This window comes from Rattus rattus, chromosome X, assembly GCF_011064425.1.
Source record: "Rattus rattus isolate New Zealand chromosome X, Rrattus_CSIRO_v1, whole genome shotgun sequence".
Taxonomy (NCBI): Eukaryota; Metazoa; Chordata; class Mammalia; order Rodentia; family Muridae; genus Rattus; species Rattus rattus.
In genome coordinates, this window is record NC_046172.1 from 118,089,870 (window position 1) to 118,107,563 (window position 17,694).

General features: G+C 40.6%; 1 pseudogene; it reads left to right on the top strand.

The window, feature by feature from the left end:
• The first annotated feature begins 14,424 nt into the window (after positions 1–14,424).
• LOC116888251 lies at positions 14,425–14,906 on the top strand (annotated as a pseudogene).
• The last annotated feature ends 2,788 nt before the right edge of the window (positions 14,907–17,694 follow it).

The window sequence follows — 17,694 nt, forward strand, 5'->3', positions numbered from 1 at the left end:
CCTGTGGCTTGACAATATTGTTGATTTCTTCTCTATCCTTTCTGATATTTTGCCTACTTTTTTTTTGACCAATTATTGCTACTAGCTACTGGGTTCTTAAGCTGTGGGCACATGTTTGTCTATTATCTTGTAAGTTTTGTTTTATTTTAAACTCAGATTTAGACTTAAAATGTTTATGTGTATGTGGGTTACTGACTATCTTAACATTTTAAGGGACTGGAGAGATGGCTCACTGGTTAAGTGCATTGGCTGCTCTTCCAGACGTCTCGGGTTCAATTCCCAACACACAAATGGCAACTCACAACTCACTGTCAATAAAGTTTAGAGGATCTGGCACCCTCGCACAGACATACATGCAGACAAAACACCAATGAACATAAATAATAATAATGATAATAACAAAATGAAAATAAATATTGGGAAAACTAGATTTATCATGTTTTTCTATAGCTTGTTTTAGTGGTTACTCTAGTTATTATAATGTATGTATATACACATGTATGTATGTATGTATGTATGTATGTATGTATGTATGTATGTATGTATTTGTGCCATGGATCATGTATTTGGTACCTTGACGTTCAGAAGAGAATGTCAGATACCCTGGAACTGGAGTTGCAGGTGCCATTAGCTGCCATGTGGGTGGTGCACAATTGAGTAGCAAAGAAGTCACAAAGATTTTAACATGTCCCAGATAAGTTATGCTTTTGTGTGTGGTGGCATTTTCATAGCTATCTTTGACTACACATGGGCTTTCATATGTAGGTTCCCCTGGACTGGGAAAAATGGTATAACGCAAGGATAATGTGTGCCAACAGGCCAAAGTTCCTCTTATGATCCTTGAAGCATAACAAATTTGTCATTAGAATAGCCTTTATTTCTCAGTCTCACATAAGTACATTCTCCCCGCCTTTCTTATTTCTAAAGGGTTCATTTTCAAGTAACTTAAAAGATAATCAGGTTAGCAATCTCTACATTCTCTTTCAGGTAATGACCCAATATTTTCATTTAGGCTTATCTAAGCTGTGAGAACTATTACAGTCAATTGTAAGATATTTTCTTTGGCTAGGAAACATTTTGTCTATATTCTGTCATGAGATCTACTAATGGGAGTAATTGAATAATCACAAAGCAGGAACATTAGGAAGCAATTTCAATGTGGCCTGTGCTGATGTGGCCAGGGCCATAAGAGATTGTGCTTTTTACTTCCAAATCCCAAAGTACATGTTTCCCCTTTTGTCTTATATGCAAGAGGCTCTTATACACCTGAGGGTTGGGAAGCCAGATCATTACAATTTGATTGGACGAAAGAACAAATACCTATCCAAACATGATGGGTCATATTTTATTCTAGTTCTTTTTTTTTTCTAGTAGAAATAATAACACTTTTCATTGGATAATTTTCATTTACATTTCAAATGTTATCTCCCTCCCTGGTTTCCTGTCCAAAAAACCCCTATCCCATCCTCCCCTTCTTCTATGAGGGTGTTCCCCAACCCATAAACCAACCCCTTTCAGCCTCCCTGCCCTGATACTTTCCTACACTGAGGGTTCAGCCTTGGCAAGACCAAGGACTTCTCTCTCCATTGGTGCCCAACAAGGCCATCCTCTGCTACCTATGCAGCTGGAGCCATAGATCTGTCCATGTGTACACTTTGGGTGGTGGTTTAGTCCCTGGGATCTCTGGTTGGTTCACATTGTTGTTCTTATGGGGTTACAAGCCCCTTCAGGTCCTTCAATCCTTTCTCTAATTCCTCCAGTGGGACCCTGTTCTCAGTTCAATTGTTTGCTGCTAGCATTCACCTCTGCATTTGTCATGCTCTGGCTGAGCCTCTCAGGAGACAGCTATATCAGGCTCCTGTCAACATGTACTTCTTGGCAGCAGCAATATTGTCTGGGTTTGGTGGCTGTATATATACAGGCTGGATGGCCAGGTGGGGCAGGCTCTGAATTGCCATTCCTTCAAGCACTGCTCCAAACTTTGTCTCCATATCTCCTCCTATGAATATTTTTGTTCCCCCTTTTAAGAAGGAGTGAACATCCACACTTTGGTCATCCTCCTTGAGCTTCATGTGGTCTGTGGACTGTATCTTGGGTAATCTGAGCTTTTGGGCTAATATCCTCTTATCAGTGAGTGCATAACATGGATATTTTTTTGTGATTGGGTTACCTCACTCAGGATGATATTTTCAAGTTCCATCCATTTGCCTATGAATTTCATGAAGTCTTTGTTTTTAGTAGCTGAGTAGTACTCCATTGTGTAGATGTACCACATCTTCTGTATCCATTCCTCTGTTGAAGGGCATCTGGGTTCATTCCAGCTTCTGACTATTATAAATAATACTGCTATGAACATAGTGGAGCATGTGTCCTTATTATATGTTGGAGCATCTTTTGGGTATATGCCCAGGAGTGGTATAGCTGAGGCCTTAGGTAGCACTATGTCCAATTTTCTGAGGAACCTCCAGACTGATTTCCAGAGTGGTTGTACCAGTCTGCAATCCCACCAACAATGGAGGAGTGTTCCTGTTTCTCTACATCGTTGCCAGCATCGGTTCTCTTCTCAGTTTTTGATCTTAGCCATTCTGACTGGTGTGAGGTAGAATCTCAGGGTAGTTTTGATTTGCATTTCCCTGATGACTAAGGATGTTGAACATTCCTTTAGGTGCTTTTTGGCCATTTGATAATCCTCAGCTGAGAATGTTTTGTTTAGCTCTGTACCCCATTTTTAATAGGGTGATTTGGCTCTCTGGAGTCTAAGTTCTTGAGTTCTTTGTATATTTTGGATATTAGCCCTCTATCAGATGTAGGATTGGTAAAGATCTTTTCCTAATCTGTTGGTTGCCGTTTTGTCCTAATGACAGTGTCTTTTGCTTTACAAAAGCTTTGCAGTTTTATGAGGTCCCATTTGTCCATTCTTGATCTTAGAGCATAAGCCATTGGTTTTTTTTTCAGGAAATTTTCCCCAGTGCCCATGTGTTCCAGACTCTTCCCCACTTTTTCTTCTATTAGTTTGAGTGTATCTGGTTTGATGTGAAGGTCTTTGATCCACTTGGACTTAAGCTTTGTACATGGTGATAAGAATGGGTCGATTTGCATTCTTCTACATACTGATCTCCAGTTAAAACAGCACCGTTTGTTAAAAATGCTATCTTTCTTCCATTGAATGGTTTTAGCTCCTTTGTCAAAAATCAAGTGACCATAGGTGTGTGGGTTCATTTCTGGGTCTTCACTTCTATTCCACTGTTCTATCTGTCTGTCTCTGCACCAATACCATGCAGTTTTTTATCACTATTGCTCTGTAATACTGCTTGAGGTCAGGGATAGTGATTCCCCCAGAAGTTCTTTTATTGTTGAGTATAGTTTTCACTATCCCGGGTTTTTTGTTGTTCCATATGAATTTGAGAATTGCTTTTTCTAACTCTATGAGGAATTGAGTAGGGATTTTGATGGGGATTGCATTGAATCTGTAGGTTGCTTTTGGCAACGTGGTCATTTTTACAACATTTATCCTGCCAGTCCATGAGCATGGGAGGTCTTTCCATCTTCTGAGATCTTCTTCAATTGTTTCTGACAATGAAAGCACCAAACTTGAAGTTCTTCAAATTGGCTACAAAATGCAAATCAGAGGGTCCTCAGCCTTTAAGCAGCACTCAGTCACTAAGGTTCAGTGTAGACATACGAGGTTGCATGGGATAGAAACCCAAGCTTTATGATTTTCTTGATGTCTATTGAATTTCTTATGGAATTCTATTAACATTTTTCCCAAGGATAAAACAATTAAATAAAACAGTGACCAATTAAACCAAATAGTTACCAAACTGTTCTGTTTTAGAGAGTTGGAAAAAAATTACATGTAAACATTCTTGAAAGAAATGTGACCAGCCAGGAGATAGTTGTGAAGAAGCTACAAAGCAATGTGTTTGTCATAAGAGGACCCATGTAGCTTTTGAATACCTTATTTTATGTGTATAGGTGTTTTACCTATATGTATGTATGTATGTATGTATGTATGTATTTATGTGTGTATATATGAGCATCATGTATATGCAGTTTCCATGGAAGGCAGAAGGGAGCATTGGATTCTTGGAACTGGAGTTACCATTGGTTATAAGCAACCATTCAGGTTTTGGGGAGAGTTGTTAGTGCTCTTAACTACTAAAATATTTCTTCAGCCCCAAGGACCCAGGTTTTAGCCCAGGTCTTGTAGTTACTGTGTGTCTCAGTTAGGGTTAACTATTGTTATGAAGAGACACAATTACCATGGCAATTCTTATAAAGGTAAATATTTAATTGGGGTTGGCTTAGAGTTTCCAAGGTTCAGTCCATTATCATCATAGACAGAAGCATGGCAGCATGGAAGCAGACAGGGAGCTGGAGAAGCTGAGAGCTCTACATCTGGATGGCCATGGCAGAAGGAAGAGAGAGAGCCACTGGGACTGGCGTAGGCTTTGGAAACCTCAAAGCTCACTCTCAGTGATACAGTTCCTCCAACAAGGCCACACCCACTTCAATTAGGCCATACCTCCCAAATTCTTATGAGCCTATGGGGATCATTTTCATTCACACTACCACATTAGCTGGCAGTTCAAGTAGTGAATGTACCCTCTCTGAATTTCAGTTTATCTGTGTAATAGGAAAGAATGCATTTGGAGTTTGTTGAAAGTTAAAATGAGACTGAATGCAATCAAACTACATAAATCCTAAATAATTAAATCCATTTGACAAATTAAAGTTATTTAATGTGCTTGTCACTTTAAAAAGTACTTGATTAGTGGAACCATCAGCCTTTGTTCTAGAAACTTCTGATTGCTCTGGGCAGTGGTTAATGGAGAGATCCACAACTGGTCTAAGGACTGAGAATATGTGGCAATGGAATTTTGGTCCTAAATGTGACATCCATATCACCCCTTCCAATGCTCAAGGAATATCATGGAGGAGAGAAAGCATATAAAAACTACAGCATGGGGTCCTATGTTACAAAAAGAACTCTTCTGGGTATGACATATTTTTTGCCCTGGTGCTCCTACTATAGCTGTGGCTATCTGTAGGATGTGTGCACAAGACTGGGACCATCAGTAGTTCATTACAGAAGGAGTATTAGATCTGACAGGAGATCCCCACCCCTGACAGAGGGAGTATGGTTATTGGAAAAGAAAAACTTTGTATTTCTTTTGGTGCATAAAAATAAAATCAGTTTATACCTAGACATATTCACCAGATGAGGAAGAAAAGAGTCTATTGTTGAACAAATAAATTATTCTTTTCTTATATGACAATCATTTCTGTTGGAAACATGGCCATGAAATTAATTGAAACTTTTTAAAGTTTTAAAAATTATATCTTATGTATTTTGTGTGCACATATGTAAACATGTAAGACTGTGTGTATGTGTGTGTGTGTGTGTGTGTGTGTGTGTGTGTGTGTGTGTGTGTGTATCCCAACAAAGCTGTGGAGGTCAGGAAAGCGTTCTCTCCTTCCACTGCATGGGCCCTGGGACTCAAGGCTGGAACTCAGGTTCTCAAGCTTACCAGCAGGTGCCTTTACATACTAAGACATCTCACTACCCTTCAAAAGGGTCAGGGAAGAGCTTACTAGAGTCTAATAACAAACGCGATCAGTGTTCAAAGAAAGATGCTGCAATACATTTGGTGTTAATGAAAATGGGATGTTGTTAACATTTCTAATTCTAAAGGGGCAAAAAAGGAAGTTTCTAGAACCTAAGTGAATGAAAACCCTGAGAACATGCTCTGTGGAGGGATGTGGTCAACCATCCCTTCATAAGTCACCTCTGGTCAAGTCATGAGAGAGGAAAGGGGAGCTATCAGAATACATTCACAACTCTCTATTCTCATATTCTGACTTTCTTCTACTGCTCCATTCTGCTCACCCACAGGCCCAGAGTCCCTTGCTTTCTAAGTTAAGCTTGGGATTCAGGAATTTCAAACTAAATGGTTAGAGTCTATCCCACCCAGAGAAGAAACGAAGCAGGATTGTCTTCTCTCACCATCTCGACTCAAGATCAGAATAAAAAGCCTAATTAGTGTGATAGTGTATTGGAACGGAGTGAAAAATCATAAATTGGGAAGGAGGAAATTACAATTTTTCTTCATAGGTGATAAGATAATCTATATACACTCTCACAAAACAAACAAAAAACAAAATGAACTGTAGGTTGATGACATTATGCAGGTGAAGGCAGACAAGATACAATGAGGCTTGCCATGGGATGAGAAGGAAGGATGGGTAGGAACAAAGTTTTAGAAGCAGGAGAGAAGGAGTGGGAAGGTAAGCGAGAAGAGGAGCTGGGAGAACAAGGCAGCAGATGTTAAGATTCTTCTCTGCACATAGATACAGGTTGTTATGGTTATTTTTAAGGATTGGGTGTGTACAGGATTTTGTGCTGTCTAGATGGGTAAATTATATCAATTGGATCAGAGGTTATTGTGTGTGTGTTCTTTCATGTGGCATCTTAACTGAGTCCACAGGAAGAGAGCTGAAAGATAGGCGGTCTCTGTATGAAACTGGCATGGCAGAGACCTGCCTTTCGAACTTGTTGGGTAGAGAGATAGCTGCCAGGTTCAGAGAGCAGCCATTGGCAGTTTGAGGTGGGATGGAACTTAGCGGGTGAAATGCTTTGCTAACTGAGATGAAAATATCCCATAGATGCCATGTGTCCCTATGTATGGTACTGGCTCTAGCATGGGATAAAAGACAACATTTTCTATTTTTACTGTAACAATGAACAAACACCAAAATCTCAGTCAGTCAGAATAAAGCACAGTCTATCTTGTAGTGACTTAAGGCCACTTTATCACCTCCTGGCTTATTAGACATGAAAAGACACTCACATGGTAACACAGAGCTTGAACTCAAACCAGCTTATATCCTCAAAGAGGAGGAGCAGTCTTCCTCTCCTTTGTCCCTTCTACTATCACTAAGAACAAAGCTATCCTCATGATGGTAATTTCCCTGGAAAGTCAATGCAGAATAGAAGTCAGGAGCCTGGAGCCTGGAACAGAGTCAAAGAACAGGGCTACTACAATGGTTTGAGTGTAAAGTGGTCCACATGTGCATCTTTTGGTTCTTGCTCCCCAGCTAGCAGTACTGATTTGGGAAGGTTGGAGAAACTTGAGGAAGTGTGAACTACCTGGAGAAAATAGGTAACTGGGGCTGGGTCCTTCAATATGTGTGTTACTTACTTCTTCCTGTGTCTATCCATGTTTCCCACCCAATCTCAGGTGAGCGGGTTTCTATTGTCTCACATTCCAGATGCCCAAGAGGATTGGCTAAAGAGAGCATGAACTAAAGTCTGAAAATATGAACCAAAATGATTCCTTTTAAGTTGCTCTCTCAGGTGTTTAGGTTATAGTATATAGGAAGCAACCAATAGAGCCACCAAAGCAACCCAGACATTTATGCATGAAAAAAAACCTTTCGCTCAGAATCCTCTTTTGTTTAAAATGTCTTTTATTTAACTACACTGATTCTCAGCTAATACTGTGAGTTAGATTTCATAAATCGTAGTACTTGGAAAATTCACAATAAGACATACACCTTTACAGAAAAAGGACTTCAAATGTAACCATTTATAATGACTCTTAGGAAAAGCAAACAGGATCCCTTATGGTAGATGCCTATAAACCAAACCTCGGGGTTCTGAGGCACAAAGATGGGGAGTTTGAGGTCAACTTTTAAAGACTTCAGTATCTAAAAATGTAATAAGGATGTACTTATAACCATATCTTCTATTACCTGCCCACCTTCTCCCGTCTCTTGCAGCCTCTACCCTCTCTTTTGCATAATTGACAATGGTTAGTCTTAATTAAACATGATTATCTGGTTTTTTAATTAAAGAAAAACCTCTCAAGTACACGAAGGTATGTAAAGTAGTTTAATGAACTCCTGTATACCTATCATCCAGTTTTACAACATTATCACTTCTTTGGCTAATTTGATTCCACTTGCAATTTATTAATTCACCTTGAAATCATTTTAATACTATGTTCCATATCACTTGAGACAAGTATGATTATTTTAAATCTGGCTTTTCTTTTAAAACACCTCGATTGGAGAAAGAAGATGAAGAAAATTGTTTATCAAGGCCAAACAGACTAGCAATCATCCATCTGCAATACTCATTGTCCTGAATGCAATGTTAATTCATACTTCAGTCCCAACAGGGCTTGCTCCAGGGTACTCTTCAATCTTAGCTATATGTCATCCCTATTTGATAGTCATTTGGTGGTTTCCTTGTGTGCTTTTCCACTAGAATATATGCTCTTTAATGACAGGAACTAACACATTTCATGGCTCATGTTAAGACTTTAATAAATACCTATTGAAAGACTGGAAGTCAAGGAAAGTGATAAAAGAACAGAAGAAAGAATGCAATGGACAGGGTATGAATGCAAGCAAGCATGAAAGGAAGGCTTTCTATGATTTTGTAGGGGAGGTTATAAGATCGAATGGACTCCTCTAATTGGGCTGCCTCAAGTAGTGTCCCATGGATCATGACCTCTATGTCAGGGATAACAAGTCATATCTGCACAATTGTAAGAAATACTCTATTGCTGCCTTTTCCATTGCTGTGACAACATTTTACAATACAGCTCATAAATGCAGAAGGGTCTATACATTACAAAAACTATAGAAGCTTCCCACAGTGAAATTAGGATATGTAAGAAAGGAGAAAGGAAAAAGTTGAAATCACCTATTGTGCTATTACCTGGAGATAAATAACTTAAGTGTTTTGTTCTTGTTTTTGCTTTTGGTTTTGTGTGTGTGTGTGTGTGTGTGTGTGTGTGTGTGTGTGTGTGTGTGTGTGTGTGTGTGTGTGTGTGTGTTATGTGCAGGTTATTGAATGGGAACATAACATTACAGCTGCCTTGGAACCTGTTTTCAGTGAACAACCCCTCCATAACATCTTTGACTGCCTTGAAGTTTACTATAGGTAGGCAGGGTGAAAGGATTGAGACTCACTAAGAGTCAATGTTCTAGGCAAGTGAGTTTCTGGATTGTGCTCACTAAAGTTGTACAACTCACTACAAATGTCGTTGATACCATCCTATGGGATGTGACCCTGAACTGAATATGAAAACGATTGTGAGTTGAGCATGAGCATTCTTTTCTCTTTTTTTCCTGACTGTGGCTGCCATGCTTTTTGGCCATAACAAGCCATGCTCTCAACCTATGAGCCAAACAAGCAAACAAACAAAGAAGCAAACAGACATGCAAACCTTGGGTTTCTAGGTTGATTTCATCATGTACTGTGCTACAGCAACAAGAAAAGTAGCCAATGGTGGATGCCCTAAGTGTATAATCTTAATTTTAATGATTGCATAGTATTCTATCTTAAGGATTTTTTAAAATTGAATTATTATTACCGTAGGACATATGAGTTTCTTCACATTTTTCCCATCTGATAAACAATGCTGAAGAGCATATATTTTAGCCAACTCTTTTTAATAAAAGTTTTATTTCTTAATTATCAGTGTGTGTGCACATGTGTGACAGTGCAGATCAGAGGACAACTTTCAGGAGTTGGGTCATCTCCTTCCCCTATGGCAGCAGTTCTTAGCCTGTGGGTTGTGACCTCTTTGTCTGAAGTTGAAGGACCCTTTCATAGGGATCTTCCTAAGGCCACTGGAACACACACACACATACACACATAATTTTTATATAGCATATAATATACATGTATATATTATATATGTAAAACAATTCATAACAGTAGCAAAGTTACAGTTATGAAATAGCTGTAATAATTTTATGATTGGGGGTCATCATGACATTAGGAACTCTATTCAAGGGTTGCAGCATTAGGAAGGTTGAGAGCCACTGATCTATGGATTCCTGGGATTGACCTTAGGCTGTCAGTCTTGTGCAGTGGGCACTTTTCCCACAGCTAATTTTTGCAGGCATTTTTCCTGGATAATTATTGAAAAAAGTTAATCATCAATCAACTAACATTTTGAGACTTTTCTCCAAATTTCCTCAATGTGTTGCCTTTCTTTTATTCAAAGTGGAGTTGAGTGATAGAATGTATAACTAAGTGAAAGGAAAGATTAGAACTATGGCCATTCTCATAAGTCTTAATAAGAAGTATGTGTGGGCATGAAGGGGTGACATTCTAATCTACTACAACTCTTCCATTAAATTAGAAGCCTGTACTGCACCTGTCTCAGGTAGAGTGCTGCGCACTTGAATGATGACTCTTTGCAAAAGCAACTGTTAAAAAGTCTAGGCTACAGGAGGCACTACCACAGTTTGGATTCAGGTTGAATGGAAGCTTTCTTCAGTAAAAGTAGGGACTGAAGAAAAAGGAAAAAGAAAAGCATCAAGGTGAACAGCAAACCTCAATATGGTTTAGACTGAAATCATATGTGCCTCACGAGGAGACAAGCATCCAAAGCTACTGTCCCCAGCCAGCATCTAGGATCTGTGAAAAGATTCTCCTGTGAGTAGCAAAAGAGGCAATGAAGAGAGATCATTGTGGAGCCTGGGACAGGAGATACAGGAAGCTTCCATGTTCTACGTAACCTTATGCCCTTTCACCTTCAAGAAACTGTATGCAAGTAGCCTCTGTTAGCTTCCCTGCAAATGACACCTGAACAGTAATGTGACCCTCTAAGAGTGGTCATGTATACCTTAGAGCACAAAGGTATACAAGGTGGCCATTTGCTTTGATTTTATTATATTTGAGGATAGGGTAATAGTGTAATAAACTACTAAGTTTATAGAACTATAACTGAGGTGAATCACGCCACAGGTAGAGTTTGTCCCAGTTGTAGTCTACACTCCTCTTTGAATCAAGGGAATACAGACTCTACAAGGTGACTGGGAGTGGAGAGGTATGAGGTTTTTCTTTAATTTTGAGATTCTGAAGATATATCTGCACATGATTTGATCATAAATACAGAGTACACCAAAAGCTCAGTGTTTCTCCATGGGAGCCATTTGAAATTTCACTTGTTGAGAAAAGGTTTCCCCTTTATACTAGAACTAATGTTTTTCTTAATAGAAAAACAAAAATAAAAGTCAATAGAAAAATGAATACATGAGAGTTGGAGGTGAGGTTCTATGGGGAAAAAGCTTTGTCCTCTGGGCAAGATAAGTTTAACAATGAGAGAGTTGGGAGTTGATGATGCAGATGGGTTTGCAGCTGGAACAACAGGCCCTGGATCCCACAAAAACATGGTTGGCTGGAAGGTTGAAGTAAAAAGGCAGAAGGGTACATAGCAAAGGCAATAAAACCATAGTGGAAAGACTCTTGGCTCTCAAAGATAGGAAATTGGCAGCATGGGGGAAGGGGAGTACGCCAGTTTCATATACCAACTACTGAACAAATGTTGTTAAATATTGCTTGCTGTGAATTAAACTTCCCAATATAGCTCTGTGCCAAAAATGTTCAACAAGATATGGTGCATGTGCAAAAAGCACTACTTGATTTAATGTCACAAACACATACTATGTAAAGAACAAAGCTCATAAAATTCATACCGTGGATATTTTGTGGCAGCCAAAGTCAGCTGAAGGAGGTGTGGGTGGTGCTATTCAAGGGGTTCATGGGCATATGTGGGGGTGGCATGAACACAAAGCTTAGGTTCCAACTAAGAAAGATAGGTCAGATATCCTTCTAAGATTTAGTAAATTAAGTAACGTTTGTTATCTATTGTATACTACGTCTTGTCCTGGGTCCCATATTTACATCCGTGAACATGCTCCTCAAGAGCTTACACAATTAGTAAAATGTTCCAATAACAGTAGAGTGTTAGAAGTACTAATAGAAGTTCACCCAGAGGCTGGGAAGGTGGATCCGATTTAAGGGTTTTCATTCTTCTTGCCAAGAACCTGACTTCAGTTCTGAGCACCCATAAGGCAGCCCACAGCCTTCTGTAACTCTAGTTACAGAGAATCTGACATCCTTTTCCGGCGGCTGTGGGCACTGAATGAATACAGTGCACCTATACTTACATAGTTACATGCAAAACACTCATACGCACACACGAACAACAATTGTTTTAAAAGAGGTCCACTCAGGTGTTCGGGTGGGTTAATCCAGCCTAGGTTTAACAGGGTGGGGAAAGTATGAAAGCATGTGTGACTGTGAGTTGAATGAAGCAGTGATATAAGCCAGTGTGGAAAGAATTAACTTGGATAGTCATCGGGAGGTATGTGAGCTGGTGTTTATTCAGAAAAAAAAATATTGTAGCTTCTGATAGCACATGAGGAAATGTGGCCTCTAACAAGGCTACAGAGATAGATGAATATATTTTTCTCTTACTTCGCCTTTGATGAGAATTGTTATGTTGTAGGGGAGCTGATTGGTCTTTGTTGACTGGGAAGGAAACACTTTGGATGCTCATGAGGTAGTGTGTCTCACCATCATGGGCACCCACATAGTTGCTATCTCTCCTGAGAATCGCTGTCAGTAGCAAGAAAAACTTTAGTGATGCCATGGATTTTAAACACATAGTCACAAAACCACTATGCTGGCAGAATATAGTGGAATGATTAATAGCATTTTTCTTTTATGTATGTACTCGCAAGAAAGCACGCAGGGTAAATCATTGACTGTCGAATTTACAATCTAGTTCCCATCAGTGGAATGCTGGTGATCAGGAAAACTCCCAATGAAGACTTCTTGGAATGCAGGAGCATTGACCTTTACCATGCTTGTTCTAAGCCTAGGTGTTGGTTCCTCTTTAAGCATCTCAGGTTGGGGGTGAGGAGGCCTCAGGCTCAGGGTTAAGAGATTTTCAGAAAGTGCTTCCTTGTGCACATTAGGACTGCAAATGTCTGCATTATTAGTGTCATTTTGTTTGTTCAACTCACAGAAACATCTGTGTGGGGGGTTGCTGTGGTGAAGCTCGTGTTGGATCCTGAAGCAGTAAGATGTGTGTGTGTGTGTGTGTGTGTGTGTGTGTGTGTGTGTTAAAAGACAGATTGCTAAAAACACCAAATGGTTCATAGAAACCCTTCTATTCTCTCTGAGCCCACGAAGGATGTCACTTAATCTTCGTATCCTGTTCCCTAATTGATGACCTAGTTACCCTCTTATGGTGTTTGGAATCTCTGAAGGGTAACATACAGAATGTAAACAAGCTTTTACGTGCTACAAGTTTGAACTCAATTGAAATTCACGAAAACTACTTATTGCTAGTAAGCATTGTGGAAAGAGAGGCTCATTCCAATGGGCCTGAGCACAGTGCGGGCATCTTCTTTGTTCTGTTCCTTACAATGTCAGAAACAAGATTTCTTTAGAGTTTGTCAGGTTCTACCTGCCTTGCTTTCTTCTGCATCTCCAGAATCATTTAGAATATTAATATTTGAGGCCAAAACTCATCAGCAGAAGACTCTCAGTCATGCTATCTTTCCCTCAGTTGCATGTTTTCTTAGGTGTCCTGCTTCATAGAAAAGGGTTGTGCAAGACCTAGTTAAGATGCCTCTCTTGACACTGCCACAGGAGGCAGAAGATACTTAGTGGGCAGTAAGGAGAGCTCTCAAATAGCTGACAGGAAGTGTATTAGTCAGAGCCCTCTAGAATCTCAGAACTTATGGGTAGTCTGAATAGAGTAAGGGAATTTGTTGACTTACAGTCTTTAGTCCAAGTCCCCAACAATGGTCAGCAGCAGCTGTGAATGGAAGTCCAAGGATCTAGCGGTGGCTCAGTCCCACTAGGCAGGCAGGCAGGTGAAGAAGAGAGGATCTTCCTTCTTCCAATGTCCTTATGTAGGTCTCCAGCAGAAGGTGTGTCCCTGAGTAAAGGTATGTACCACCATGCCTGGATCTGGGACTTGCTTTGTCCCAGATGACCTTGAACTCAGAGATCTCCTTTCCTTAGACTCCTGGGATTCATAGCCACTTTGCCTCAAGATCTCCATGCCAAGATCCAGGTCAGAAACTTGTATCTCCCAGCCTCCAGATCAGGATCAAAGGTGAGCCTTCCAATTCTGGATTGTAGTTCATTCCAGATACAGTCAAGTTGACACCCAGGAATAGCCACCACAGGAAGGAAGCAGAGACACTGGATTCCACCCTCTGTAAAGAATAGGAAAAGAGAAATAATGTCCTCCTGGCTTCTTCAGTGCATTTTGTTACCTCATAAGTCTGTCCAGAAGTTGTTCAAAAGTGTCAGTTAACCTGGGCTCTCTAGTGAGACCATGTTTCAAAGAAAATACAAAATAAAACAGCTAGTGAGATAGCTCAATGGGTAAAGTCACTTGCTGGCTAAACTTGACAACCCGAGCAAAGCAAAGCAACAAAATAAATAGCCAGGCACAGTGCTGGGCACGGAATGCCAGCATTCAGGAGGCTGAGGAGGAGAAGCAAGAGTTTGAGGACAGTCTTGTCTAAGTAGTAAGACCCTGTCTCTTAAAATTACACATACACGCCCAGGTAGACAACGGCCTGTGGAACAACATGCTTAAGTTTTACTGGGACGACTGTGATACGTATCTTACCCATGATTCTCCATCTGTGAGGAAGACACACTGCAGTGTTCAGAAACACAAAGAGAATGTGAAAGAGTGTTACCAGAAATGGACGGGAGAGCAGGCCCAGAGCCTGACTGACAAAACAATGGCTGTGTTTCAACAAGGAAAGATCCCTCCAGCTCCCTTCTCTACTCCTCTGCCTGCAGGGGCCACGATCCCACCTCCCCCAAGTCTCCCGGGTCCTCCTCGGCCTGGCGTGATGCCTGTACCCCACATGGGAGGCCCTCCTGTGATGCCAGTAATGGGCTCCCCTCCTCCTGGGATGATGCCTGTGGGACCGAAGCTCCTGGGATGAGACCACCCATGGGAGGCCACATACCCATGATGCCCAGGTTTCCAATGATAAGACCTCCCGCCCGCCCTATGATGGCGCCCACACAGCCTGGCATGACCCAGCCAGACAGATAAGAGCAGAAGCGCTCTTTATCCTTTTGTATTTCTTGTTGTTTTACCAGGAGATCTTGGTGCTGAGCCTGAGTGTTTATGAGGTGCACGACAAGGAACTTCCTTTCCTAACAGAGGGAATGCTTCTGGAGGAGAAGTGGTACAAAAAAGTGCAGCTTTCACTTACACCGTAAAATGGAAAAGAAAAACTGTCGGCTCTTGGGTTGGGGATTTAGCTCAGTGGTAGAGCGCTTGCCTAGGGTGCGCAAGGCCCTGGGTTCGGTCCCCAGCTCCGAAAAAAAAAAAAAAAAAAACCAAAAAAAAACCAAACCGTCAGCTCTTTAAAAAAATTACACACACACACACACACAGGCACAGATATAGATATAGATATAGATATAGATATATATCTGCAGGCACATAATGTGTATATCTGTGTGTTAAATATAGAGTTATTTCCTAGGTATTTTAATCCCAGCATTAGATAGCCTTGATGTAACCCTTTCTGCTCTAGTCTAGCACTCTGTATCTGAAGCACTCATTATCTGGTGTGGCACTTTGTTTTCATGTTTGTTCCCTAGCTAGATTCTACCCTTATGGGCAGATACCTCATTTAATTAATCTCTATATCCTCAGCACGTAACACAGAGATATGAAGAGAGTGACAATTCATTAAATGTCCCTAATGAGTGGTTGGGTGAATTGAATAAAATAAAATGTCATTTTCTCCACTCGGTATCAGGAGCTAGGAGTGAGTAAGTGAGATTTTCCTGCACATGATCCTACCACAAAATGTAATACATGTTTAGTTGAATTCAGTAGGCATGGGAGGACTTATTATGTATGAGGATGGTTTTAGGGATAGTGGGAGGGTGGCACTGAACAAGTGCAAAGTGCATCCACTTATAAAAGCATCTGACATATAAAATAACAAACACGGAAGCAGAGAAAGATGGTGGGACTAGGTGGTGAGTATGAGCTAATTCATAATGGTTCAGAGAAAGGAGGGGCACAGAGGAAATCACTGTCAAATAGAGCGGCCGCAACCAGCAGAGGTGTTTTGCAAATGCAAGGCAGTAAGTATTTGCAACATTGCTGTCCAGTGCTCCATTCTTGACTTTGGTGTGTTTAGAGAGGTCAGAGTGCACGGTAGTGGTTGGTGGAGCCAACAGAACAAGAACATTTTCAGTAGAGTATTGTGATGGCTCAGTGGGTAGAGCCTGATGACCTGTGTTCCCTGGATTCCTGAACTTAGCGTGCGTGCATACAAACACACACACACACACACACACACACACACACACACACACACACACACACACACACACACAGAGAGAGAGAGAGAGAGAGAGAGAAAATAGACAGACAAGTAAATAGGATAGATGATAGATAAATAGATAGATAGACAGATGGATGAATAGATAGATAGATAGATAGATAGATAGATAGATAGATAGATAGATAGATAGATAGATAAATTTTTAAAAACAATTTAGGTTAAGAAAGGACTCTGACCTCGTAGGTAGCAATGAATATCCTAGTAAGAGCACCAGTGGAAGGGGAAGCCCTGGGTCCTGCTAAGACTGAACCCCCAGTGAACTAGACTGTCGGGGAGGGCGGCAATGGGGGGAGGGTGGGAGGGAACACCCATAAGGAAGGGGGAGGGAAGGGGATGTTTGCCCGAAACCGGAAAGGGAATAACACTTTCGAAAATGTACATAAGAAATACTCAAGTTAATAAAAAAAAGAACTTTAAAATAAGTAAAAATAAAATTAAAGTGGACACATCCAAAAGGCAATACTATATCACACATTTCTAGAAATGCCTTCAAATCCTTCTGCATTTTGTCTGGGATCATTCATGGGGTTTTTTGTTTGTTTGTTTGTCTGATTTGGTTTTGGTTTTTGTAAACACTACTCAAACTAAAGCCAAGGCCTGTCCTTTTTCTTTCTCCTCTCTAATTTCTTCGGAGCGCTGTCTACAGTCTGTCTTCTTACCTGGCTCACCCTGAGCTATGGCTACTCATTTAGGACAAAACAGACTAGAATCTCAAGAAAGAGACCCCCTTTCTCGGTAATTATAATTAGTAAAGGAATATTATTGTAGATTTTTATGGCACATGGCCTAGATCACGTAGTATCTAACATCTAGAGTTGAATCAGAAATATAGAAAGAGATCCAAGATTACTAATGAGCTTCCTGAGTCTGCCAAGAAGCTAACTTGATATCAGGAAAAATTCTATTGCATGGCATCTGTCTGTAATGCTAGCCAAAGAGTTGTATAATGGGCAGTCACAATTGGAAATGACCTTCAGTATGCCCAATTCATTTCTTTGATGTTTCCATTTTTCCCCATCTTACATATTGCAACAATAATAGTAGACATAGAAATAACTCCAATTGTAATTCAAATTTCAGAATGTGGGATTCAAGGTATGGTGGCTTTTCTCAATTGAATGTCGAGGGTAGATGAGTAAGAAACCTAGGAAGAATGAACAAAGTGAGGGACATTGTTCAGAAAATCAGACATGGACACAGCATGGGCAAGACAGTTTGTCCTACTCAAACAGGAAGTTTTACATAATGAACCAAGAACTCAAGTGGATGATGTCCCATTCAGGAAGAAAAAGTTAACTCTTGCGAACAAAAGCCCAGGACCACCATATCTTTGAGCAGCTGCCTCTACTTCCTGAGGCTGCGCCTGTGGTGCTCTTGGCTTGGAATTCCCTGCTGTTCCTTTAACCTGGCTGTGCCACTGACGGAAAGGAAGCTGGCTTTAGCCACTGCATTGACTCTGCTGCTCTTTGTCTA